At 44.3% G+C, this 25,395-nt stretch overlaps 1 protein-coding gene across 4 annotated transcripts in view; it reads left to right on the top strand.

The window, feature by feature from the left end:
* The window catches only part of ANKS1B (ankyrin repeat and sterile alpha motif domain containing 1B), a 624,779-nt gene that overhangs the window by 32,041 nt on the left and 567,343 nt on the right, over positions 1–25,395 (top strand). The gene's annotated exons all lie outside the window — the stretch shown is intronic.

Here is a 25,395-nt window from a genome sequence, read left to right as displayed (position 1 = left end):
TGCAGTGCTGTGCACATAAAGGCTCCGTGAATACCATCGATTGATTGGTTGCCCTCCTGGACATCAGGCAGGCCTGATGGTTAGGGACTTTCCTTTTATAACTTTCCTCTTACAAATCTTGATTATGGACCTCTCATCCATGAATCTGTCCAAATCCCCAGCTCTTAGTACGGTGCTTTGCACACAGTAAATGGTCAATAAATATGATTGAATGAATCCCTGCTGAACCTGTTTTTAGGCTGCACAACTACCACAGGCTTGTTCAACCTAATTTCAGCCCCTAAGGGCCCTGTGCCTCCACACCACCCCCCCCACTCCAAATCTTGATCCTTTTCTTCAAATTTTCTTGTTACCATGGCATCGAACTTAAACTGCCAGAGTTTAGCTGGAATGACTAGTGAGATTTGTTGGAATTAAATGGGCGGCACATGGGAGTGGGGATTGGGAAACTGGGCTGCAACTGGCTTTCATCCCTGACTCACTCATTGTGTAACTTTGGGCAGGTCTCTTAATCCTGCTCCTGCTTAGGGTCTCCTGATCCAAAATGGCAGTGAAAATATCTGTCTGCTGATTATCGATTATAATTGTCTCTGAAAACGTGCTTGTAAATAGGCTTTACTATGATCAAGAAGCAAGCCATCTAAAAACAATTTCAGATCTAACCAGCAGCCTTTGGTACTTACTGGGTTAAAAGCCCAAGAGAGCTTTCACCAGCCAAAGGAGCCCCAGCTGAAAGTCCTTAGTGTAAAGAGGCCAGCTGCCAGGCCGATTGGATAACAGAAGGGGCCTGAGAAGCAGAGAAACTAAAATGGCAGGAAGCCAGTTTGCCTCGTGGCAGAAAATGTGTGTGGTAGATGAGCTTTGCTTTTGGATACAATTTTTGGAGACAGTGAGAAAGGTGAGACAAAAAAATCATGGAATCCTGAGCAGTTACCCCTATTTGGAAGTGTCTATTTAACTGAGCCAAGGCGTGGTACAAGTCAAAAGAGAATTGGGGGATCAGGAGTCAGAGTATGTGTCAACTCACAACTCCAGCACTTGCTGTAGGGTGACAGCTAGTTGTGTTATGTATGATATAAAATATTGAAAGAATATATATTTTTTAATCTGTAACTTCACTTTTTCTCAATCCCAATAAACTTGTTTGTTGGGAGGAGGGTGTTCTGGAGTCTGGGTTCCCTTTAGTGCTTTCAGCCTCCAGAGCTCCTCTTAACAAAAGGGAGAAAATGCCCATTAGTGAGTTCAAAGTACTGCTCACATAGAAATGGGCTGGAGTGGGGGCCTTTGTGACTAACCTAGGCATGGTGGAAAGCATGAATTGGGGGGAAGATCTTTTACTTTTGTTCTGCTGCTGAAACTGCCTTTCTTGGCTCCTAAGCTCGGAGCCGGTGAGAGCGGCCCAGAAGGGGAACAGAAAATTTTGGTAGTCGCTCAGCCTGATGCAGAGGCTGCCGGAGAGGCAGAGAACAGCCTGGGGCTGTGAGAGACAGTGTGGGCCTGGACTGGTTCCTCCTCTGTTCCAACCCTCTCAGGAGGTGGCACTTATGCCCAGACTGACAAAGGGTCAGACTTATTTTTACATTTCAACAGGGGGAAAAAATAGCACAGGCCCAACCTCAAGGGTGTTTCTCCCCTTGAGCCGAAGGCAAGGGAGAGGAGGCAGTGAGTTTTACGTGCTCTCCAGCTGTTTTTGAAAGGGTTTCGCTTTCAGGCAGTCTCTAAGTAACTCAGGTGGTGTTGTCTGCTTTGCTTCTCCTGCCTGTGCAGTTCTGATTACCAGGGCAACCTAGCAAAAACTGTTGCCAGCAGCTCTCTCACCCCTGTCTTCTCTCTGGGACTCAGTCCCTCTCTAGTGCCTTAGGAGGTCGTGAGCCCAGCAACAGTCTTGTCTTATGCTGTTGTCATCTCTGACCCATAGTGACATCTTGGACACGTCTCTCCCAAAATGCACGAGCTCCATCTACAATTGTTCTGGTAGTGTATCCATAGAGTTTTCTTGGTAAAAATAAGGAATTGGTTGAGTTGCTGCCCTCGACTCTCTCCCACACTGCGGTTGCCCAGCACAGAGGAGTTTTAGCTAGTTCTAAACCCTCTTACCTTTTCAATTGTCTGGTTTTCCAGCAGTCCCTCAAGAAGGTGAGCGATTGCAGGGAGGGCTCTTCCCCACCACCTCCTCTTAAAACTTAACCCCTTCACCTGGGCCTCAGACTCTTCTGCTTCATAAAAATTCTTGCTTCCCCACTTTATCACTGTCTTTAGCCTCTCTCTGCGGGCTACTTCCCTTCCTGCCTTTTAAAGAATAGAGAGGCTAAGAAACCTTGGCATTTACTGGCCCTCCTGTTATCGGAGGTGGGGCAAGTGGCTATTTTGTTGGTGTGGCTTGAGGTCTTAGGTGGTAGGAGACAAAGAGCAAGTTTGGGAATAACAATAGTAATCCTTGTGGTTTTTGAACGCTTACTGTGTGCCAGGCACTGGGCTAATTCAGGATAATCAGTTCAGACACATGGGGCTCAGTCTAAATAGGAGAGAGTGTGGGTTTTGAATCCCCATTCTGTAGATCAGAAAGCATAGAGGTAGAGAGAGGTTAAGTGACTTACCCATGTTCACACAGCAGGCTAGTAGCAGGGCTGAGATTAGAACCCAGGTCCTCCAACTCCCAAGCCTGTGATCTATCTACTACTGTTTCCATGAGAAGAGATGGGAGAAAGATGTTGTTTGAAATGAGGTACGTAAAGCTCTGTGGTTGGCATTTCCAGAACTGGCAAGAGGCTTCATTTTCAATCTCAATTATATAAATACCTCATTAGAGTTGGTTTTGGGATGATCGATTTGTCTATGAATGGGTGGCTCGTGACCAAGCCATTAGACAATTGATTTCTCAACCTCTGACCCAATGAGATTAGATTTTGAACAATTTATTCTTTGGCTTTAGGGATTCTTTGGTTATTTCAGTGTGGAGGAGTTTGGGTATATTCTCCCTGCTGCTCTCCTACCTCAAAACTATACCTCATTTTGACTATGCTTAGGATCCTGTCACCCCTGGCACTGGCCTTTTGATGTGGCTTGTAGTCGTGAGCTATGTAGATCCAGTGATGGATCCTGAAAGGGCACACAGCTAGATGAATGTTTAAGTCCCCTCCAAGGACCCCGAGTCACCAGTTCAACCCAATTGGCAGAAAACAGTGCCGGCTTTTCCACTTCTTCTCCCCACAGCACTTGTATATATATCCATAATTTATTTGTAGTAATATCTGTCTCCCCTTCTAGACTGTAAGCTTCTTGTGGCCAGAGAGACTGCTTACCAAGCTGTTATATTGTACTCTCCTAAGTGCCTAGTAGGATGCTCTGCACTCAATAAATATGATTGACTGTTCCCCTCACCCGTTTGGAGACTTTTAGGAAATTCTCCAGAGTCCAGATAGGTAAGTGGTGGAGCTGAAGGGAGAGAGCAGGGCTGAGAACATCATGTAACATCAGCTGTCAATCATGAGCCAGTCAAGAAATAAGCTGCAGAGAACTATATTATGGGTGTTGCCTAGTCACACAGGCTCAGCCCGGTATTAAGAAGAGTTGAATCACGGCAATGAGGACTAAGTCCCAAACCCCTTTTTTATTGGCTGTGTGAACCTTGTTTTATGGAGCCCAGAGATTTTATTTGAGAAGTCCTGAAGATCTTCTCCTCAGCCTTCCTTCCCGGTACTTGTTGAGGGTTCAGCCTGGTGGTGCGGAAGGGAAAGCAAATGAAAGTGACATCATTGTTGCCAACTTGTACTTCCCAAGCGCTTAGTACAGTGCTCTGCACACAGTAAGCGCTCAATAAATACGATTGAATCATACAGGGACAATTGTATTGAGTGTCACTGTAAAGATCACAGAGCTGCCTGGGGCTGTCAGAAATCAAAACCGCTGAGTCTGCTCCTCGATTTTCGAGTTGGCACCACTTGTTACGCCTTTAGTGCCTGCATATGGCTTGAAACAATGTGTACGTCACCTCCTCCCATGACGCTTCCTCAGAATAAATCCAAGGACCCCTCTTACTCTAGCCTAGGGATTGTATTTGAAAGATGATCTAATTGGAAACCTTCAAAATTTTATCAACTGCCCCACAGAAATCACCTTTCCTTTTAATGTGTTTGTTGTTGTAAAGGGGGTTTGAAGCTTTTCCCGGCTAATTACACCTTGGATATCTGACAACTATCCCCTTTAAAAAAAAAAAGTAATTAAACTTAGTGCCTGTTGTTATTTTTAAAAGCTTCTGTATTTCACATTTAATTTTTTTTTTTTTGAGCAGAATAGAAGCTCTAGTTGTCAAGGAATACCCAGATGGGGATTTGATTCAGACGCTGTCCCTTGGGGGCCGGATCACAGTCTGAAAATAAAAGTGGGGAAAGGAGAGTGGTGGTAGAGGAGAGATGGAACAGAGCACCGACAAAATAAAGACAAAAACAAAGATCTATATGGTACTGTGGCTACGGGAGCAGAATTTCAGGCTTCTTGCAGCTCGGAGGCCTCAGTCTCAACTGCAGTCGCAGTGTCCACTACAGCAGTAACCCGCCAAAGGCGTCCTAGTTGGGAGACTCACTCTTCATGTCAAAAAACTGGGTCACCTGGCACACAGTAACCACTTTTAGGGGGTGACAGCACCCGACCTGAGAGAATCAAGATAAATAGGTCAGTCTTGGGCAGAAAATCAGTCCAGAAGGCCACAAATGCCAATCTAGAGTCCAGGAAGTGATCCAGGAAAACAGCTTGGGAACACAGGGAACCTTGGAATGCAGAATACTAGGATAGAAGGAACCAAGAGCTTTGGCCTAGGGCCCTGTTGAGGATTTTATTCCTTTGGTTTCTATCATGATTAGGGGAGACCTGCTCTCAGTTCAGGGGGAATTGAGAATTGAGACCCTATTTGGTCTCAACTCTCAGTAGAGACACAGAGAACTAAGTTAATCACAAATCTGAGGCAAAACCTACTCTTTGGGACTCCTTTTACTTTTTCACCCCTCCTTTCTAGAGTGGGACACTGGTAGCACTCAAGAACATCTCTTTGCTTACCTGGGAGTAGCAAACATTTGTTATACTCATTCCATAGGTTTCATAATGGAGTATGAAGGCATCATCAGGACATATGAAAAGGTTCTCTGCAGATCTTACTGGTTATAGCTGGGACAATCGCTGGCTTCCTTGTCCCAGGGCCATTGTCTTTCCCATCCAGGTCTCTGCAAACACTGGGGCTGCTACTGAGCCTCAGGACTGGCAGAAGTCAAGGTTGGGAGTTTAAAATAAAAATGTCACATAAAAAGATGTCGGTGCCGTATCCCTACCAGACAGGGGAGAGTCATCATTATCATCCTCAATGGTATTAATTGTGTGCTGGCTGTGTGCAGAAGACTGTACTAATTAATCAAGTTGATTTATTGAGCACTTGTGTACAGAGCACTGTACTTAGCACTTGGGAGAGTACAGTAGGATAGAATTAATGGACATGTACTCTGACCATAATGAGTTTTCATTCTACAGAGGATTAAGCACTGAAGGCCCACCTTTTGGCAGGGACCATGTCCACCAACTCTGTTATACTGCACTCTCCTAAGCACTTAGTACAGTCCTTTGCACACAGTAAACATGCGAAACCATTGATGGATTGATTCTCCCCAGCCCTTGGCTTCATTTTCCGTAGGATTTTTCAGGGGAAAACAGAAGCGAGTGTGATGTGTGTTTGTGCCCTGGCAGCCCCAAACCTGTGCTTTCCACCGTGAGGGTACCAGACCTTGACAACCCTTGATAGTACGGCAGTAGTGCCTCTCTTCCTGGACCTCTGTATTGAGGAACTAATTTCCTTTAATAAGGACAAAGGAGTAGATTTTTGTCCTCTGTGTGAACATTCTTTTCCATTTCTGTGCATAAAAATCACAAATCTGTTATACTAAACTTGACAGACTTCCTGCCTCCTAGTAGGACTGCACTTTAAACCATCCTGGGAATATTGTTGTGTAGTGTTTCATTCAGAATTCCAGTTTCCCTTGGCAACAGATCCATAAGAATATGTCCTACAAAGAGATACTTCCTTTGGTTGCATTTCCCCAGAATTAAGAGGTTTCTTCTAGTAAATTGTTGAGTTGAACGTTAAAGGTTCAGTTGGTTATTCAGACTACTTTTAAATGGCCCTGAGTATTTGATTTAAACGAGAGCCCTGAGAGCCAGAAAATTATTTTAAGAATGGCATTTTACCATCATCTTTTTTATTATTTGTGTTAAATGTTTCCACTTGTATTTTTCATCTTGGTTTCATCGGCTGTATTTAATATTAGGAAGACTTCCATTTTTTCTTAAAATGCATAGAGAGTAATAGGGAATTACAGCCAAATACTCCAGAAACTCAATCTGTCTTTTTACTGGTATAGTTGTATCAGTTATTCGAGAGCAAGAGGAGTATGGCTGGGGAAGAAGTATTTAGAATGGGGGAACTACAGAGGAAATTGAAGCAAATTCACCCAGTGAAGTTTAAATCCATATTATGGGGCAACAGAATGGAAGGTTAAACTTATAATTTTGTAATCTACTTTTAGTAGCTGGTGAATTACTAGAACAATGAATAAAGTAGTCAATCTGTGACACCAAGAGAACAACGCGTTGATGTGCAGCTGGCACAAAGGTTCATCAAAAACAAATCAGGCCCAACTAATTTAATTTCTTTTTTAATAGACTAATACACTCCCTGAATAAAGGAAATGCAGTGGACTGAGAACACTATGTCCAATACCTCAACTTTAGTAAGTCATTAGCTGCATTTCCACATTTCACGCATAAACTAGGGAACTAGTAATTAGATGGGACTGCCATGAAACAGATGAACAGTGCACTAAATTATTGAACATGCAATAATGCTTAATATCATCATCAAGTTAGGAGGTAGTGCCATGAGGCATCCCAGTGTGGCCTCTTTTGATTCCCGTATCATTTGTATTTCCTACGGTGATTTGGAGGATGGATTGGAGACTGTTAATCTAGACATTGTAGAAAACAAAAAGCTGAGAGGTCGTGCAAGTGTTCAGGGATAGAATTAAAGTCCAGCGAAACTTCGACATGCTAGAGGGATCAAAAAGAGATTTCCTTGAAAATGACCTACATAGGAGTAGTCTGGGTAGCCGGGGGATGTGCTGGCTAAGGCAGCAGAATCGATTGGTGGTATATATTGAGGACATTGTGCGGAGTACAGTACTAAAGCACTTTGAGTACGGTAAAACTGAGATGGTAGACATGTTCCTTGTCCACAAGAAGTTTGGAGTCTACAGGGGGAGACAGTCATTAAAATAAATTGCAGATAAGTACATAATTGCTGTGGAACTGAAGGTGGGTGAATATCAAGTGCTTAAAGGGTACAGTTGTGCAAAAGTGATGCAGAAGAGAGAGGAAGTAGGGGAAATGAGGGCTTAGTTGGGGAAGACCTCTTGGAGGAAATTTTTTTTTTTTGGTATGGCTTTGGCTGTGAGGAAAGTGGTGGTCTGGATATGAAGGAGGGGGGCATTCTAGGCCAGAGGCAGGACATGGGCAAGATAGATGAGCTCAAGATACAGTGAGTAGGTTGGGGTTAGAGGAGCGAAATGTGTGGACTAGGTTGGAGTAGGAAATCACCAAGGTGAGGTAGGATGGGGAGAGCTGATTACTGATTGAGTGCTTTAATGCTGATGGGAAAGAATTTTTGTGTGATTAGGAGGTGGATGGGAAACCAGTGATGCTTCTTGAGGAGTGGGAAGACTGAACTTTTTTTTAAGAAAAATAAACTGGGCAGCAAAGTAAGGATTGGAGTGGTGAGAGATGAGGCGGGGAGGTCAGTGAGGAGGCTGATGGGTAGTCAAGGCAGAATGGGATGTGGCATTTTGAATGGAGAGAAATGACAGATTTTGGAGAGGTTGTGAAGGTAGAATCGACAAGATTTGGTGACAGATCAAATATCTGGGTTGAATATCCCATTACATTACATTATCACATTAATGAAGCAGCGTAGCGTAGTGAATAGAGCTTGGGCCTGGGATGATGATGATGATGATGGCATTTATTAAGCGCTTACTATGTGCAAAGCACTGTTCTAAGCGCTGGGGAGGTTACAAGGTGATCAGGTTGTCCTACGGCGGGCTCACAGCCTTAATCCCCATTTTACAGATGAGGGAACTGAAGCACAGAGAAGTGAAGTGAAGTGACTTGCCCAAAGTCACACAGCTGACAAGTGGCGGAGGTCATGGATTCTTATCCTGGTTCTGCCACTTGTCTGCTGTGTGACCTTGGGCAAGTCACTTTACTTCTCTGTGTCTGTTCCCTCATCTGTAAAATGGGGATTGAGACTGTGAGCCCCACATGGGACAGGGACTATGTCCAGCCCAATTTGCTTGTGTCCACCCCAGCATTTAATACAGTGCCTGGCATTCATTCATTGTCATATTTATTGAGTGCTTACTGCGTGCATAGCACTGTACTAAGCGCTTGGGAAGTACAAGTCGGCAACGTATAGAGACGGTCCCTACCCAACAATGGGCTTACAGTCTAGAAGGGGGAGTAAGTGCTTAACAAATACTGTAGTTATTATTATTGTTATTAACAGTGTGACTCAGTGGCAAGAGCCTTGGCTTGGGAGTCAGAGGTCGTGGTTTCTAATCGTGACTCTGCCACTTGTCAGCTGTGCAACCTTGTGCAAGTCACTTAACTTCTCTGGGCCTCAGTTACTCATCTGTAAAATGGGGATGAAGACTGTGAGCCCCACGTGGGACAACGTGATACCTTATGTCTTCCCCAGCGCTTAGAGCAGTACTTGGCACATAGTAAGCACTTAACAAATACCAGCATCATCATCATCATCATTAATATTCCCATTTTCATATGTAAAATGGGGATTAAGACTCTGAGCCCCATATGGCGCAGGGACTGTCCGACCAGATTGCCTTGTATCTACCCAGCACTTAGAACAGTGCTCAGCACACAAGTGCTTAACAAATATCACAATTATTATATTGTAATAATATATTATTATATTATATATGTATAATATATGTATATATGTACATAATATATATGTATAATTATATATGTATTATATATGTATATTATATATTATATATACAATATATTATATTATTATTATTATAATATTATATTGTAATAATAGTGACAGAGATGGTGATGTTGTCTAGTGTGGTGGGAAAGACACAGGGAGAGTGGGGTTTGGATGAGACTGTGAGGAATTTTGTTTTGGGTGTGTTGTTTGAAATGTCAGCAGTACATACAAATAGAAATGTCCTGAAGGCAGGAGGAAATATGATCAGGACTGGAGAGAGAGACTTGGGAATCATCCATATAGAGATTGTAGTTGAAACCATAGGAGCAAATGAGTTCTCCAAAGGAGTGGCTGTAGATGGAGAAGAGAAGGGGACCCAGAACTGAGTCTTGAGGGACTCCCACTATTTTAAGGTTGAAATGCATGACAAAACTGAATGTGAAGTGACATGTGAGGATGATAAGGAATTGAATCATAGGTAAGTCTTTTTTGATCCCTCTATCACCTGTGTTCTAAGTTTGTAAAGAAGTATGTTCAAGTGGAGATCAATGGGATGCCTGACATCCTCTTCTATTGGCACCAACTTTTCATTTTGTGTGTGGGAGCAAAAGAGGGAATGACGCTTGTGGCAGGCCTCCAAGTATAATAAAGGGTTATTGAATGACTGGAAAATGGTTTAGGGTAATAACAAAAGTGGCATGCCATGGTGGTTTTTGTTCTGAAGGGTGTCTTCTTAGGTACATATTTGTATATTATTCATTTATATTAATGTCCGACTCCCCCTCTAAACGGTAAGCTCTTTTTTTCTTTATGATATTTAAGTGCTTACTATTTTCCAGGCACTGTACTAAGTGTTCAGATAGATACAAGACAATCTGGTTGGACTCTATCCCTGCCCCACATGAGGCTCACAGTCTTAATCTTCATTTTAAAGATGAGAAAACTGAGTCTCAGAAGAAGTGAAGGGACTTAGAGAAGCAGCGTGGCTCAGTGGAAAGAGCACGGGCTTGGGAGTCAGAAGTCATGGATTCAAATTCCGGCTCTGCCGCTTGTCAGCTGTGTGACTCTGGGCAAGTCACTTAACTTCTCTGTGCCTCAGTTACCTCATCTGTAAAATGGGGTTTAAGATTGTGAGTCCCACATGGGACAACCTGATCACCTTGTATCCCCCCCAGCGCTTAGAACAGTGCTTTGCACATAGTAAGCGCTTAACAAATACCAAAATTATTATTATTATTATTATTGTTGCCCAGAGCCACACAGCAGACAAGTAGTGGAGCTGTGATTAGAATCCAGGCCTTCCGACTCCCAAGCCTTTGCTCTTTCCACTAGGCTGTTCTTGTTATGGGCAGAGAGCATGTCTACCATCTCTGTTATTATGCTCTCCTGAACGTTTAGTACAGTGCTCTAAACAATGTAGGGGCTCAATAAATACCACTGATGGATGGATTGAGAGAGAGTCCAGAGACCCCACTAGCACTAAGCCAGATCAGAGCTCCATTCTGGTTACTAAATGAGGGAGCACAGGGAGAGAGGAAGGGGAGCTGCTAGTCCCGGAAAGGCCGGCTTCTACGCTTTTTTAAGTCCTGCTCAGAAACTCCTGCCTCTCCTTGGTCCTGCTTTCAGGTTTTCTATTCCCCCAGACTAGGAACAAGTAGGTCAACAGCTGGGCCTCAAATCCCCCACGTCCCCTCCCGTGGAAGCCGTACTTTAAATAAATGCCGCTAGCCACTGGTCTCTTCATCTTCTGTCCACCAAGCTTTCGCTCTCACCCTCCTGGGTACAACTCCCTCCCAAACCAAAATGAAGGCCTAAATTTTCCCATTAAGTTCCAATGGAAAGAGATGTTTTAATTGCCAAAAGGAGCTTTTAGATTCATGCAAGAACTCAAATCCCACATTGTGAGGTGTATGGAGGGATTAACCTGCTCCCCCCAGGCTGCCTCATTTGAGCTGTCGGGGCTGAAAAGGGGCCTGAAAGGTGACCAACTTTGGGGACAAAACACCAAACTGTCAGGGAGGCCTGGGTTCCCATCCTGACTCAGTCTCTGGCTTATCGCATGACCTTGGGCAGGTCATTCCCCTCGCCCCCCTCCATCCCCCCCTTCCCCCCTCACCCCCCTTCATCCCCCCCTTCTTACCTCCTTCCCTTCTCCACAGCACCTGTATATATGTATATATGTTTGTACATATTTATTACTCTATTTATTTATTTTACTTGTACATACCTATTCTATTTATTTTATTTTGTTAGTATGTTTGGTTTTGTTCTCTGTCTTCCCCTTTTAGACTGTGAGCCCACTGTTGGGTAGGGAATGTCTCTATATGTTGCCAATTTGTACTTCCCAAGCGCTTAGTACAGTGCTCTGCACATAGTAAGCGCTCAATAAATACGATTGATGATGATGATGATTAACCTTGCTTCACCTTCCCCCTTCCACTCACTATCCATAATATTTATTGAGCTCTTACTAGCATGACCTAGTGGATGGAGCCTAGGCCTGGGAGCCAGAAGGACCCTGGAGTCTGGGTCTAATCCCAGTTCCGCCACTTCTCTGCTGTGTGACCTTGGACAAGCCAGTTAACTTCTCTGGGCCTCAGTTACCTCTTCTGTAATTTGGGGAAGAAGGCTGTGAGTCCCGTGTGTGGTAGGGACTGCGTTCAACCTGATTGCCTTGTATCTGTCCCAGCGTTTAGAACAGTGCCTGGCACATAGTAAGCTCTTTAACAAATACCATGGAAAAAAAAATGTGTGGTGCACTGTACTAAGTGCTTGAGAGAGTACAATATAACAGAGTTGGAAGACATGTTCCCTGCCCACAGCTAGCTTAGTCTGGAGAGGAAGACACCTATTAGTGTAAATTAATGATATATAATTTAAGGATATAAACATGAGTACTGTGGGGTTCGGCCAACTGTACACAGCTTTCCTTTGTCCACCATCTCGTCTCCAAAGCTGGCAGTGCACATTCTTGCTCAATAATCTGCATTCCATGTTGTCCTGTTTTCAGTAGCCGTGGCTTTTTGTGCCACAAATCAGACTGCTCCCTTCTATTTCAAAGCATTCCCACTCTCTGCTCTTGCCCGTGCTAGTCCCTTCGTGAGGATCTTAAGGGTGTATGGTCTTTGGGCCTCACCCTCTCAAACTTGCTTGATGCTTTCTGCCCTTAAGATCTAGTTTTAGTCAGCTGTGTTTTTCTCCTGACTTCTGCCCTTAAATGGAATAATGGTTTCAGTCAGTCACATTTATTGAATGCTTATTATGGACAGAGTACTGAACTTAGCACTTGGGAGGGTACAGTATAACAATGTTGGCAGACCCTTTCCCCGCCCACAAGGGCTAACCGTCTAAAGGGGGCTGCAGACGTTAATGTAAATAAATTAAATATTGGACGTGTACATAAGTGCTGTGGGGCTGAGGGTGGAGTGAATACAGGGTGAAAATCAAAGTGCAAGGGGAACTCAGAAGGGAGTGGGAGGAGTGGAAATGAGGGCATAGTTGCATATGGAAGCAGCGTGGCTCAGTGGAGAGAGCACAGGCTTTGGAGTCAGAGGGCATGGGTTCAAATCCCAGTTCCGCCACTTGTCAGCTGTGTGACTTTGGGCAAGTCACTTAACTTCTCTGGGCCTCAGTTACCTCATCTGTAAAATGGGGATGAAGACTGTGAGCCCCACAAGGGACAAACTGATCACTTTGTAACTTCCCCAGCGCTTAGAACAGTGCTTTGGACGTGTAAGTGCTTAATAAATGTCATTATTATTGTTGTTATATGGCTTCTTGGAGGTTTCTTAAGTTTTCTAGGTGAAAAGTGAGCAGTTTGCAATGCAGTGGGCAAAGCAATTAACTTTTCTAAGTTATTCTATTTAGAATCATTATACTTTTAATATCAACTAGGAGCATTAGTGGGAAGTAAAAATGAATTTTTGCACTCACGATATTTCTTATTTAGATTTCTCCTGATTTGTGCAGCCTTTGGGTTCTGACTTGAGTATCGGGCCTTTTGAGCTTTATGCGGTATAGCTAATGCAGAAACTGCCTAACCCCATTTTGTCCTATAAGCCTTTGGTCTTACCAGGGTACTGATCCCCAAACCCCTGCAGAAAGGAAGAATCTGTCACCTATTTCTGTGAGCTGTCCCTTACCTCTTGTCCCTTATCTTGTTTGCTCCTTGCTAAGAAATCAACTGCCTTTTATGCACCCATGCAGCAAGTGCCATTCACCTCATTGGAGGACTGTTTTCATTATCATGTGGTATCTTGAATTCCTGAGAAGGACTTGATATTTCCTTTGGATTTGCAAATCTCTTGTTTGTTTCTACACCGCCAAATCCACTGGTGAATCTAGTTTGTGTGGAGCAGGTAATTTTTAGAAAGACCTTTCCTAGTGGCCGTCCTGCTTCAGGATGAGTAGTGCATTCCTACTCAGAGCTGCTCAAAATCACATTTAGGACTGTAAAATGGGCCCCAGAGAACCTGGGTTCAAACCCCGACTCCGCTGCTTGCCTGCTGTATGACCTTGGACAAGTCACTTAACTTTTCTGCTCCTCAGTTTCCACATCTTTAAAATGGAGATTCAATGCCTGTTCTCCCTCCAACCTAGACTGCGAGCACTATGTGGGACAGGGACTGTGTCTGTCCCATTTATCTTGCGTCTATCCCAGTGCTCTGCACAATGCTGGGCACATAGTAAGTGCTTAACAAATACTAAAACGACATAGTAACAATGAAAAGGAGTTATTTCATTGGAAATGAAAATAGTTGCAGGATGCCTTGCTCAGACCCTCAGGGTGCCTCTTTAGCACTAAGTCCTGAAGGCCCTCCACTCGATCCCACAGGGCTTTTGTTTGGGGTTTCCCACCATCAGTGGGATCTGTGCTTGAGTTGAATTCTGTGCCACTGACCCTCTCTCACCCGATCCCCTTGTTACCAGTTGTACATTTTCACGGCCTCTGGCCTGGGGTTAAGAAGGATGCGGGTGACTTTGGAGCAGAGTATCTCTGCCGTTTCTCATCGGTGGGTGACACAGTTGTTCAGAATGGCCCTAATTTCCACTTTTAAACCAGCTAGGGTCTTTGCAGTTTGTATAATACAATAAGAATGGTATAATCCAGGTGATGTTGGAGTGTCCTGCATAGTACTAAGCGCTGGGATGGATGCGGGCTAATTAGGTTGGACACAGGCCCTGCCCCATATGGGGCTCACAATCAATCCCCATTTTCCAGATAATAATAGTAATAATAAGTATGGCATTTTTTAAGTGATTACTATGGGCCGGGCACTGTACTAAGCGCTGGGGTGAATAAGAGCAAATTGGGTTGGACACAGTCTCTGTCCCATGTGGGATTCACAGTCACTAGGCCTTCCCAGACTGAGCCCCCTCCTTCCTCTCCCCCTCGTCCCCCTCTCCATTCCCATCTTACCTCCTTCCCTTCCCCACAGCACCTGTATATATGCATATATGTTTGCACATATTTATTACTCTATTTTACTTGTACATATCTATTCTATTTATTTTATTTTGTTAATATATTTGGTTTTGTTCTCTGTCTCCCCCTTCTAGAATGTGAGCCCACTGTTGGGTAGGGACTGTCTCTATATGTTGCCAACTTGTACTTCCCAAGCGCCTAGTACAGTGCTCGGCACACAGTAAGCGCTCAATAAATACGATTGATTGATTGATTGTCCTCAAAGCTCTGGAAATGGTGAACTGAGGAAATTGGCAGACTGTTCAATCTGATAACCTTGCTAATGCACTCCACCTCTTGGCCCGTAGTAAGGACTTAATACATGCCATTATTATTATGGTTAGGAAGAAAACTGGCAGTCCATTTTTAGCATATAACCTTCCAACATTCCTGGCCACACCATCTCAATGGTTCACATAGAATTTGGGGGGCAGATTCTTGGTCCAAGATGGCCTAGTACCCAATTCCGATTCTGTTCCCTGTATATATTGGCCTGTTTTTTAATCAGTCAGTCTTATTTATTGAGCACTTTCTGTGTACACAGCACCATACTAAGCACCCGGGGGAGTACAGTATAACAGAGTTGCTAGACATGTTCCCTGCCCACAATGAGCTAACCGTCTTTAATGTGTTGTGGGGAAAGAGTAAAGAGGTTTGTGAGGGTGTTTGTTTTCCCCTTGCCTTTTTGGGGACTGAGGAATTTGGTCAGGAATGGGAGAGGGTATGGGGTGGGGCCAAAGAGGGATTTGAATAGTCAGCTCCTGAGCTCCTATTGAGGAGTACATTGGTGTAAGCTCATTATGAGCAGGGAACGTGTCTGTCAATTTTGTTGTCCTTTCCCAAGCGCTTAGAACAGTGGTCTGCATGTAGTAAGCACTCAATGAATACTAGTTGATTGACTGACAGTTTCTTACCAAGAATACTCTAGTTTGTCACACAGCCGCGTCCACATCCAGCTCTGCAAAACCGATAGGCTTTAGGGGCGGGAACTGGGGGCCCTTTCTCAGGAGATCCCGGGCTCAGAATTCATCTGGAAATCTCCACTGGTGACTTCCGTGCAGCTCTTCTCCAATAACTCCAGTCTTGGTGTTCTGATTGACCCAGACTCATAGAACAAGTATTGCGGTCTGGCTTCAGGTTCTGCCTCTTATGAGCCACTACTCCTAGGGTAGTAATGACCTAATCCCAGCCCTGATTTCCCTTTTTGGCTGGGAGGAAATGGCACGGCCTCCCAACTCACCCAGTTGCCTATTGTTCCGAGCAGTGGAGCGACATCAGAGAGGTTTACCTGTTGTTGCAGGGAGGCTGGACGTAATTCATCCTGATGGTACTCGTCACGCGGGTTAACCATTTTGTTTATTTGTCTTGTTCTGCCTCCTTTTCTGCTCCCATCCCCATTTGACCCACCTCATCCCATTTGGATCACAGACCCACCTCACAGTAACAATAATGATAATAATTATGGTGTGTCACGGGCTGTACTGGTTTAGATAGAAAATAAACGGATCAGATTCGGTCCCTGTCCCACGTGAGGCACTTTATTGATCCTGGATGCAGCCTGGCTCTCTCAAGCTCCTCCCACCGACTTTCCCTCCTGGGTTGAAGCTGAGGCTGGGACTTTCCACTGCTCTTTCTACCTCCAAAGGGTTCAACAAAGGAAGTGCGTCTTAATTTACGGCGATCCTGTTCTATGACAAAATCCACCCAGATAATCAGATAAGATGCTGCAGAATCTTGCCGGCCACAATTTCCCAAGTCCTTTAAAATTCACTAGTCGTAGGATTAGCGAAGAGGGAGAGGAAGAAGAGGCAGGGTTGGACTTCAGCTGGCTCAGCCAGCTAGCCCTTTCTCCCCGGTGCAGGTGGCTCCAAACTATCCTCTACCTACCGGGGAACTCGGACAGAGCCGTTTTGGTTTTCCTTCCTTCTCCTTGTCCCCTTCAGGAATTGTGGTGGTGGTAGGGGCTTATCGAGGGTACTTATAGTCAGGTGTGGGGAAACCAAACCTCTCCACATCTGGCTGAGCGGGAGTGCTGAGCCTCCTGGTGAGAGGAGTGTGGTAGGAGGACGAGGTTGGGGAAGGAGACTGATTTTCAGAAGCATTCTCTCTGTCTCTCTCTATGTCTCTTTGTTTAACCTTTATCCCACTGTTACTTGAAAATCAATTGGTCCATTACCAGCAATACTTAGGAAAAACCTAAAGAAATGTTAAAGCAAAACGCAAGAAACTCCTGACAAGCGGTGGAACTGCTGCTGCCTCCGTTCCCTTTTCCCCTCCCATTTATTATTCATTTGCTTATGAATTGCATGTGTTGAATGCTTGAGATAGTACTCTGCCACTTGTCTGCTATTTGACCTTGGGCAAGTCACTTCACTTCTTTGTGCCTCAGTTACCTCATCTGTAAAATGGGGATTGAGACTCTGGGACAGAGACTATGTCCAGTCTGATTTGCTTGTGTCCATGCCAGTGTGTAATATGGTGCCTGACACATAGTAAGCACTTAAAAAATACTATTTTTAGTAGTAGTAGTGGTAAATTGTACGCTACAATGGAATTGGTAGGCACAATCTTTGCTACCATGGCTACATCACCCCAGGAAGCATCATCATCATCAATCGTATTTATTGAGCACTGTACTAAGCGCTTGGGAAGTACAGATTGGCAACATATAGAGACAGTCCCTACCCAACAGTGGGCTCACAGTCTAAAAGCATCTGTTCAACAGGTACATTAGCTGGTGGGCCAACCAGTTGGATACTGTCTGGTGATGGCAATCAGAAAAGCGGCCTGCAACTAGTCAGCAACTTGGCATTTGGTCATGAATTTTGTGGAGGATTACTCTATTTATTTATTTATTTATTTTACTTGTACATTTCTATCCTATTTATTTAATTTTGTTGGTATGTTTGGTTCTGTTCTCTGTCTCCCCCTTTTAGACTGTGAGCCCACTGTTGGGTAGGGACTGTCTCTATGTGTTGCCAATTTGTACTTCCCAAGCGCTTAGTACAGTGCTCTGCACATAGTAAGCGCTCAATAAATACGATTGATTGATTGATTGATTGGAGGAGTAGAGGTGCAGAGCTTGGGGCTCAGCAGCTCTGCCCCCCTGTTTTTATACACACACACACACATACACACACACACTCACTCTTTCACTTTCTCTCTCTCTTTCTGTCACTCACTCACTCTGAATTGGCAGATGGTCACACCAATCAGTTCCTGGCTGTGGGAATCAGAGGAACTGACCTGTAGGTGGGCCATAAAGCAAATAAACACCATTGATTAGTACTGTGTTCTGCATAGAGCAAGTGCTTAATGAATATTATTGTTGGACAAACCACGCTGATTCAGATAGCAGCCTCCAGGTGGAAGCTGTTTATTCACCGTTAAGCCAAAAGACAGACATGCTGTACAAGCCCGTAATGCAGTGAGAGTCAATTCCTCTGCCTGGTAATTGTGAATTTTCCCAGGATGGGATCTATTAAGCAGTAGTTTTGCTGTTCCACAGTCTTGGCTCTAGTCTTTCTTTTTGAAAAGGGTGATTATGGTGGTGTCCCTGAAGTGTTGGGGCATCTCTTCAGCTTTTCATTTGTGGTGCATAAGCTTGTGCAGGGGGCTGAGGATTAGGTACCCTATCTTCTGTGCTTGGAGACTGTCCGTGTCTTTGGAGTAAATCCAGGGGTCATGTCGCTAACCACCTTGGTGATCCCACCCACACTTGTTTTGAGATTACTCACTTTGCTTTAATGGCTATTTCCCTTTGTTCTGCATGTTCCCCCATGAAGGGTTTAATTTGCTTGGGTGTCCTTGGAAAACCCCTTGCCAAGGGAATAGTTTCTGGTGGGGCTTAGGGCTCTGAGTAATCTGGTCTAGCATTAAGAATGGAAATCTGAAAGGCTTACAGATACCTGCCCCTCAAAGGCTGTGTCAATTGGTTTCTTTTGCCAATCAATTTACCTACTGGAATATAACATCTTCTAGTGGATATTATGTTTGGATTGGGATTCTAGGACAGCTGGCATCAGGATAATTGGTAAATTTGAAATCTGACAGCCCCTGACAGTAGTAAGAATGGGAGTATTTGCTACTTTAATAGATGCAAAATCGTGGACTGACTGCGATTTTTTTTTTCCACCTGCTGTAAATGACTTTTTTCTTCAGTTTATCCCAGAAGCATTCCTATTTCTGCACGTAGAATATAAAGTAATGTGTCATTTTTCTCTCTTCCGGAATACCAAGGTTTAAGACTATATTTGGTTTTTCTGTTGCAAGTTCTCTTTAAGACTGAATTCACTGGAAGTTTTATCTAGAAAAAATGGAAGCGTTGGCAGCTGCTGCCTCAGAGATAACTTCTAGGGGGTAATTGCAGTAAATCTTTATTCTTCTGCAGTTTGAAATGTCCCATCAGGAAAGTTGAAAGTGGTATTTAGTAGTTGGGATCTAGACTCCCAAGCTGCTTGTCTGTCCTTGCTCGTGTGTGACAGTGCTCTGCACACAGTAAGCGCTCAATAAATACGACTGAATGAATTCGTTTTCTTCTGGGTTTTCGTTGAACCATCCGTGTCCTGAAAGCATTTGGGAACTGAGTTGCAATTTGCAAAAGAAGCATGAAGTATTTTGGTGGAATTGGATTCCCAGGGTTCAAACCTGGAATTTGTGGAGGTGGGAGGAGAGGATAGGATGACCCCAGCTCCCTGCCATCCCAGGCTGCTGATCTTGGATTCTGCAGGTGAGACTCGAAAGTGCAGTGGCACCAACTGGGAGACAGACCACTCTTCCGTAAAGAAACTCTTTTGTATCCTGAAGCTGGTTTGATTTGGCTCGGTGTCACTACAGGATTGCATCCCACGTGCTGCCGAACGCCAAGTTGTTTTCAATAGCTGGGAATAGGGCAATGAACAATGTGTTTGGTTTAAATAGAAAATAGGGACATAGGCCTTTTGTGGAGATTTCAATAGCTTGATTGTAATTTTGGAGGCATTGAAATGATTGATTATGGGTTTAGACCTATTTGAATGGATAGCTGAAGCCATGCTCACACTGGTTCTTAGTATAGATCATTTACCCTGTGGAACAGTTTGTTTATATTTACACCTGGTCAGCTGCCCTTCTGCTAATTCATATACCATTTCTCTTTGGAAAGGACGCTCAGACTCACACTCTGTGATGCAGTTTTAATAAGGCTTTGAAGGTGGTGAGAGAGCTCATCTGTTGGATATGAACGGGATGGGCGTTCTAGGCCAGAGACAGGATGTGGGTGAGGGGTTGCTGGAGGGATAGATGAGATTGAGGTACAGTGAGTAGGTTGACATTAAGTAGGAATAAAGTGTGTGGGCTGGGTCGTAGTGGGAGATCAGCGAGGTGAGGTCGGTGCTTTAAAACCGATGGTAGAGAATTTCTGTTGAATGCAGAGGTGGATGGGCTGAGGTTCTTGAGGAGTGGGGAAATATGGACCGAACGTTTTTTGTAGAAAAATGATCTGGGCAGCACAGGGATTATGGACTGGAAAGGGGAGAGATACAAGCCTGGGATGTCAGCATGGAGGCCCACGCAGTAATCCAGGCAGGATAGGATGAGTGACTATATTAACGTGGTAGCAGTTTGGATGGAGAGGAAAGGGCACATTTTAGCAGTGTTGTGAAGGATGAACCGACAGGATTTGGGCAAACATTTAATTCATTACCACAGGAAACTGTGCAGGCCAAAACTGTCAGATTCAAGAGGAATTTATCTAACTTCATGGACGAGAAAGAGCTGTGAACTCTTATTAGAGGAAAAATCAAGTGGGGAGAGTAAGGGTTAGGGATATTAGATTATTCTGTTAAATGTTAGATCACGAATGAATTTACTTATTTTGCATGCACCCTAGATTGTTCAGCACAGTGCAAGCTCTGAGTAAAGTTAAAAAGACTCCATCAGCATGAGGATGGATGCCAAGGAAGGCAACCTTCATACAGTGCCTGCACATACCCCGTTAACATTGTCAGAAGCGGATTATTGGCCTGGAAGATCCAGAAATGCTTTCTGTTTTCATATAAAGAAATACGTTTAGGAATAGTGCTAGGGGGAAAGATGAGTGGATTGCTGTGTAGGCTCTGCTACAGTTTGTCAGGACATAAACTGCTAAGATTTTATTAAATGAACTTCTAATTAAATGCACTTGGATTAGGGGGATGGAATAAACCTAACTTATTCCCAGTGTCACTTTGATTAGTTAGAATTGGCTTCTTGCTCATCCTTCTCGCTCAGACTCTGTTGCTGTTGAAATGACCTTCGCTAATAAATGGTCCAACTGTCAGAATTGTTATGTAAATATTTTTCTTGGGAAATGCAAAAAACTCCTACCCTAGAAACAAGCTAGTCTATTTTTAGTTGCAGATAATGTACAATGTCAGTGTATTTTGGTGAAGCCGTGGGCAGGGGCTTCAAGATTCTAGGCAGACACGTGAGCCCTAAGATCCCAGGGAAGCAGAAAGTTTTCCTTGGGGAGTGCTGTAAACTGAAACTATTGAAACTAGTGTGTTTGGCCTTATTGTGAAGAAAACAGCTGCCTCCCTCACTGGGATGGAAAGACAAGGGTGCCTTGGTTTTACCTCAGGGGCTGCATTTCCATTTCTGTCATTCATTCGTTCATTCAATCGTATTGAGCGCTTACTGTGTGCAAAGCACTGTACCAAGTGATTGGAAAGTACAATTCAGCAATAGAGACAATCCATGCCCACACCGGGCTTACGGTCTAGAAGGAGTGAGACAGACCCAGTTCTTTCCCTGTTGGCCTCCCCAAACTCCATTTCTTCCTCCCTTCCAGTCTGCCTTGGTCAGGACTGGTTATGGACTTGGAATCGATCAGTCAGTGGTATTTATTGAACGCTTTCTGGGTGCAGAGCATGTACTCTGGGTGCGGAGCAGAGAAGCAGCGTGGCTCAGTGGAAAGAGCCCGGGCTTTGGAGTCAGAGGTCATGGGTTTGAATCCCAGCTCTGCCACTTATCAGCTGTGTGACTTTGGGCAAGTCACTTCACTTCTCTGGGCCTCAGTTCCCTCATCTGTAAAATGGGGATTAAGACCGTGAGCCCCACGTGGGACAACCTTATCACCTTGTAACCTCCCCAGCGCTTAGAACAGTGCTTTGCACATAGTAAGCGCTTAACAAATACCATTTTATTATTATTATTATTACTAATCCCTTGGGAAAGTACAGTACTGCAGAGGTGGTAGATGGGATCCTGGCCCACAAGGAACTTACGGTCCACAGGATTGAGGCAGACTCAAAATGGATTTTGGATTGGGGAAATGGAAGAGAACAAGAATATCCGCATAAGTACTCTGGGGCTGGGATGAGTATCCACGTGCTTAATGGGTACACAAACAAGGGCATAGGTGATGCCGACGGGAGGGCGGGTAGGGGAAGCAGTGTAGCTTAGTGGTAAGAGTAAAGGCCTGGAAATCTGAAGGTCCTGGGTTCTAATTCCAGCTCTGCCACATATCTGCTGGGTGACCTTGGGCAAGTCATTAACTTCTCCGTGTCTCAGTTATCTGTAAAATGGGGATAAAGACTGTGAGCCCCATTTAGGACATGGACTGTGTCCAACCTTGTATCTACCCCAGCACTTAGTAAAGTGCCTAGCACATAGTAAGTGCTTGACAAATGCCATTAAAAAAAGGGGGAAATGAGGGGCTTTATCTAGAAAGTCACCAGGAAACAGTGCCTGGTGAAGAGGCTCTTGGGATAAGGGTCCCCCCTGTGTCAAATTTAGCTCAGGTCCTGGCCAGACCCTCTCCCTGCACCCTGGGTTGGAGATGTAGTGGGTTAGAGTTCCAGTGGGCGCTAAGGAATGGGTTATTCTGTTACATGTCGAACAGGGCTGGGCACTGAGGCCCCAGGAGAGGAAGGTCTGGAGATACTGAACAATTCCTGAGGATGTTAGCATTCTAACTAAAAGGCCACTGGTAAGATTCTAAAATGTGAGAAAGGCCTTGCTAAATTTTCTTAATTGAGTCCAAAGTAATTTTTTTTCCATTTAGCACACCAACACTGTATGAAGAAATGACCATAAATTGAATTTTATGTGATTATTTTAGAACTTGGGGCTTCAAGGTTACGATACAATCTTGAATATAACATTTCTATTTTTGGCAGCCCCCACCCCCATGCCCCCCTACCTTTTAACTTCAGAAATTTCTCAGCATTGAGGTTTCGTTAAGCTACACTGCTGCCCTATTTACTACCAAGTATTACACCTTGTCAGGAGTTGTTTGGAGTCTGGTTGGTATCCTTGTTGCTCCTTGGAATCTGGAGGCTGATTAATCTGTCTGGCTGGACTCCCAGGACCTGAGCGGGAGACTCCCCTGGGGAGAGGGACCTTCACCATGAGGTTGGCGGTGGTGGGGGTCTCCTCTTCCCAAGAGTCACTCCCAAATCCTCCCTGGCTACCATCTGCTGTAACGGATGAATGAGAGAACCTGGGTGAAGTAAACAGTCTCTTGTACTGTACAGTAGAATTGACAAACAGATAGAAGTTAATCAGGTTGGATGCAGTCCCTGTCCCACATTGCGCTCAAGCTCTAAGTAGGAGGGAGAATCCCTATCTTAGGAAACTGGGACACAGAGAATTTAAGTGACTTGCCCAAGGTCACCCAACAAGCAGTTGGCAAAGCAGGGATTAGAATCCAGGGCCTCTGGTTCTTGGGCCCATGCTCTTCCCATTAGGCAACACTGCCCCAATCAAATCAGTTGTATTTATTGAGTGCTTATTGTGTGCAGAGCACTGTACTAAGCACTTGGGAGAGTACAATGTTACCCATTCCCTGCTCCCAATGAGTTTACAGTCTAGAGGGGACTAGACTGTAAAAACAAAAACAAAAACAAAAAACAACCAAAGCAGCGTGGCTCGGTGGAAAGAGCCTGGACTTTGGAGTCAGAGGTCATGGGTTCAAATCCCAGCTCTGCCACTTGTCAGCTGTGTGACTTTGGGCAAGTCACTTAACTTCTCTGTGCCTCAGTTACCTCATCTGTAAAATGGAGATTAAGACTGTGAGCCCCCCGTGGGACAACCTGATCACCTTGTAAACTCCCCAGAGTTTAGAACTGTGCTTTGTACATAGTAAGTGTTTAATATGCCATTATTATTATTATTCTTTTAGACTGTGAGCCCACTGTTGGGTAGGGACTGTCTCTATATGTTGCCAACTTGTACTTCCCAAGCGCTTAGTACAGTGCTCTGCACACAGTAAGCACTCAATAAATACAATTGATGATGATGACTGTGGGCTTGGAACATGTCTACCAATTCTTTTGTACTTTCCCAAGGACCTAGTACAGTGCTTCTGCACACAGATAGCGCTCAGTAAATACCAATCAATCAGTCAATCAATCGTATTTACCACTGATTGAATGACAAGGGGCCAGTAGAGGTGCTCTGCAGTATTTTCATGAGCAAAATATGCAAGAGACTGTCTCTCCATGACACATACACATGCAAATACAATCTTAGCAAGAGCAGCAGCAGTTTTGAACTTGAAAGACAGCTCCACTAAGTATAAACTCAGCAATCCATCTCAATTGAACAGAAGATTTAATCAGCAACATCCAATGGAGCGATTTCTCTGGTAATGATTAGAATTTTAGTCATTTTTGCCAGGGCAAAAGTCAACAATGTAGCCTTCCTGGCTCCTTCCGTCCCATGTCTCTTGTGCCAATGATCTTGGAAGCCAGGACGAGCAACCGGAGACCTGGCGGTGGTGGAGAAGCTGAATTCTGGAGGCAGCTTCTACAGGGGTTGGCATTTCATCATCAGTTAGTACCTATCAACAATCCATGGTATTTATTGAGCGCTTACTGTGTCCTGTGCCTTTCATTCATTCATTTGCTTGTATTTATTGAGCACTTTCTGTGTGCAGAGCACTGAACTAAGTGCTTGGGAGAGTACAATATAACAATAAGCAGACACATTCCTTGCCCACAACAAACTTATAGTCTTGGGGAGGGGACAGGAGCGTGGAGAGAGACAGACATTAATATAAATAAATTACAGATAGGTACATAAATGCTGTGTGTAGAGCTCTGAGCGTACCGTAGGTACGTACCGTAAAAGTAGAAAATATGTCTCCTGCCCATGAGCAGGTTACAATTGTATAGGAAGATGGGCGTGATTGTGTGCATTCAATAGGAACAGTAATAATAATACCTTGACTTTATATAGCACTTTTGTTTTCCAAAGAGCTTTTCCTGTTCTCATTTTTGTCCTCACAACATTCCCACATTATAAGGAAATGCAGTATTTTTCACCTCAAATAGGGAACCAGAGGCATAGAGCAGTTATGTGTCTTGCTCATGGCCACACAGCTGGCCAGTGGCAATAGTTGGGATTTGAACCCAGGTCTTCTTCCTCCCAAGTCTCAGCTCTGGCTCTCAACTAGGCCATGCGGCCTCTCTAATAAGAGGAATAACATAGATCCCATTGGAAAAAACCAAAGCAATCCAAAAAAAGGAACTACTAAATGGAAGCTCCTTGTGGACAGGGAATGTGTCTACCAACTCTGTTGTATTGTACTCTCCCAAGAACTGAGTACAGTGCTCTGCTGACAGTAAGCACTCAAATACCATTGATTGATGGATTTGGAACAAACTCATCTACTTAGGTGCTAAGGATGGCTGATGGTGTTAGTTAATTGATGATGCTTGTCAGTGCTTACTATGTGCCAAACACCAGGCTAAGTGCAGAGGTAAATACAAAATAATCCAAGGCATGCTTCTTGCCTTGGCATGGTTCTAATCCCAGCTCCACCACCTGTTTGCTGTGTGACCTTGGGCAAGTCACTTCACTGCCTGTCCCTCAGTTACCTCATCTGTAAAATAGGAATTAAGACTGTGAGCCCCATGGGGGA

This window comes from Tachyglossus aculeatus, chromosome 14 (assembly GCF_015852505.1).
Source record: "Tachyglossus aculeatus isolate mTacAcu1 chromosome 14, mTacAcu1.pri, whole genome shotgun sequence".
Lineage (NCBI taxonomy): Eukaryota > Metazoa > Chordata > Mammalia > Monotremata > Tachyglossidae > Tachyglossus > Tachyglossus aculeatus.
The sequence above is the reverse complement of the archived record's forward strand: the minus strand, read 5'-3'. Positions and strand labels throughout refer to the sequence as shown.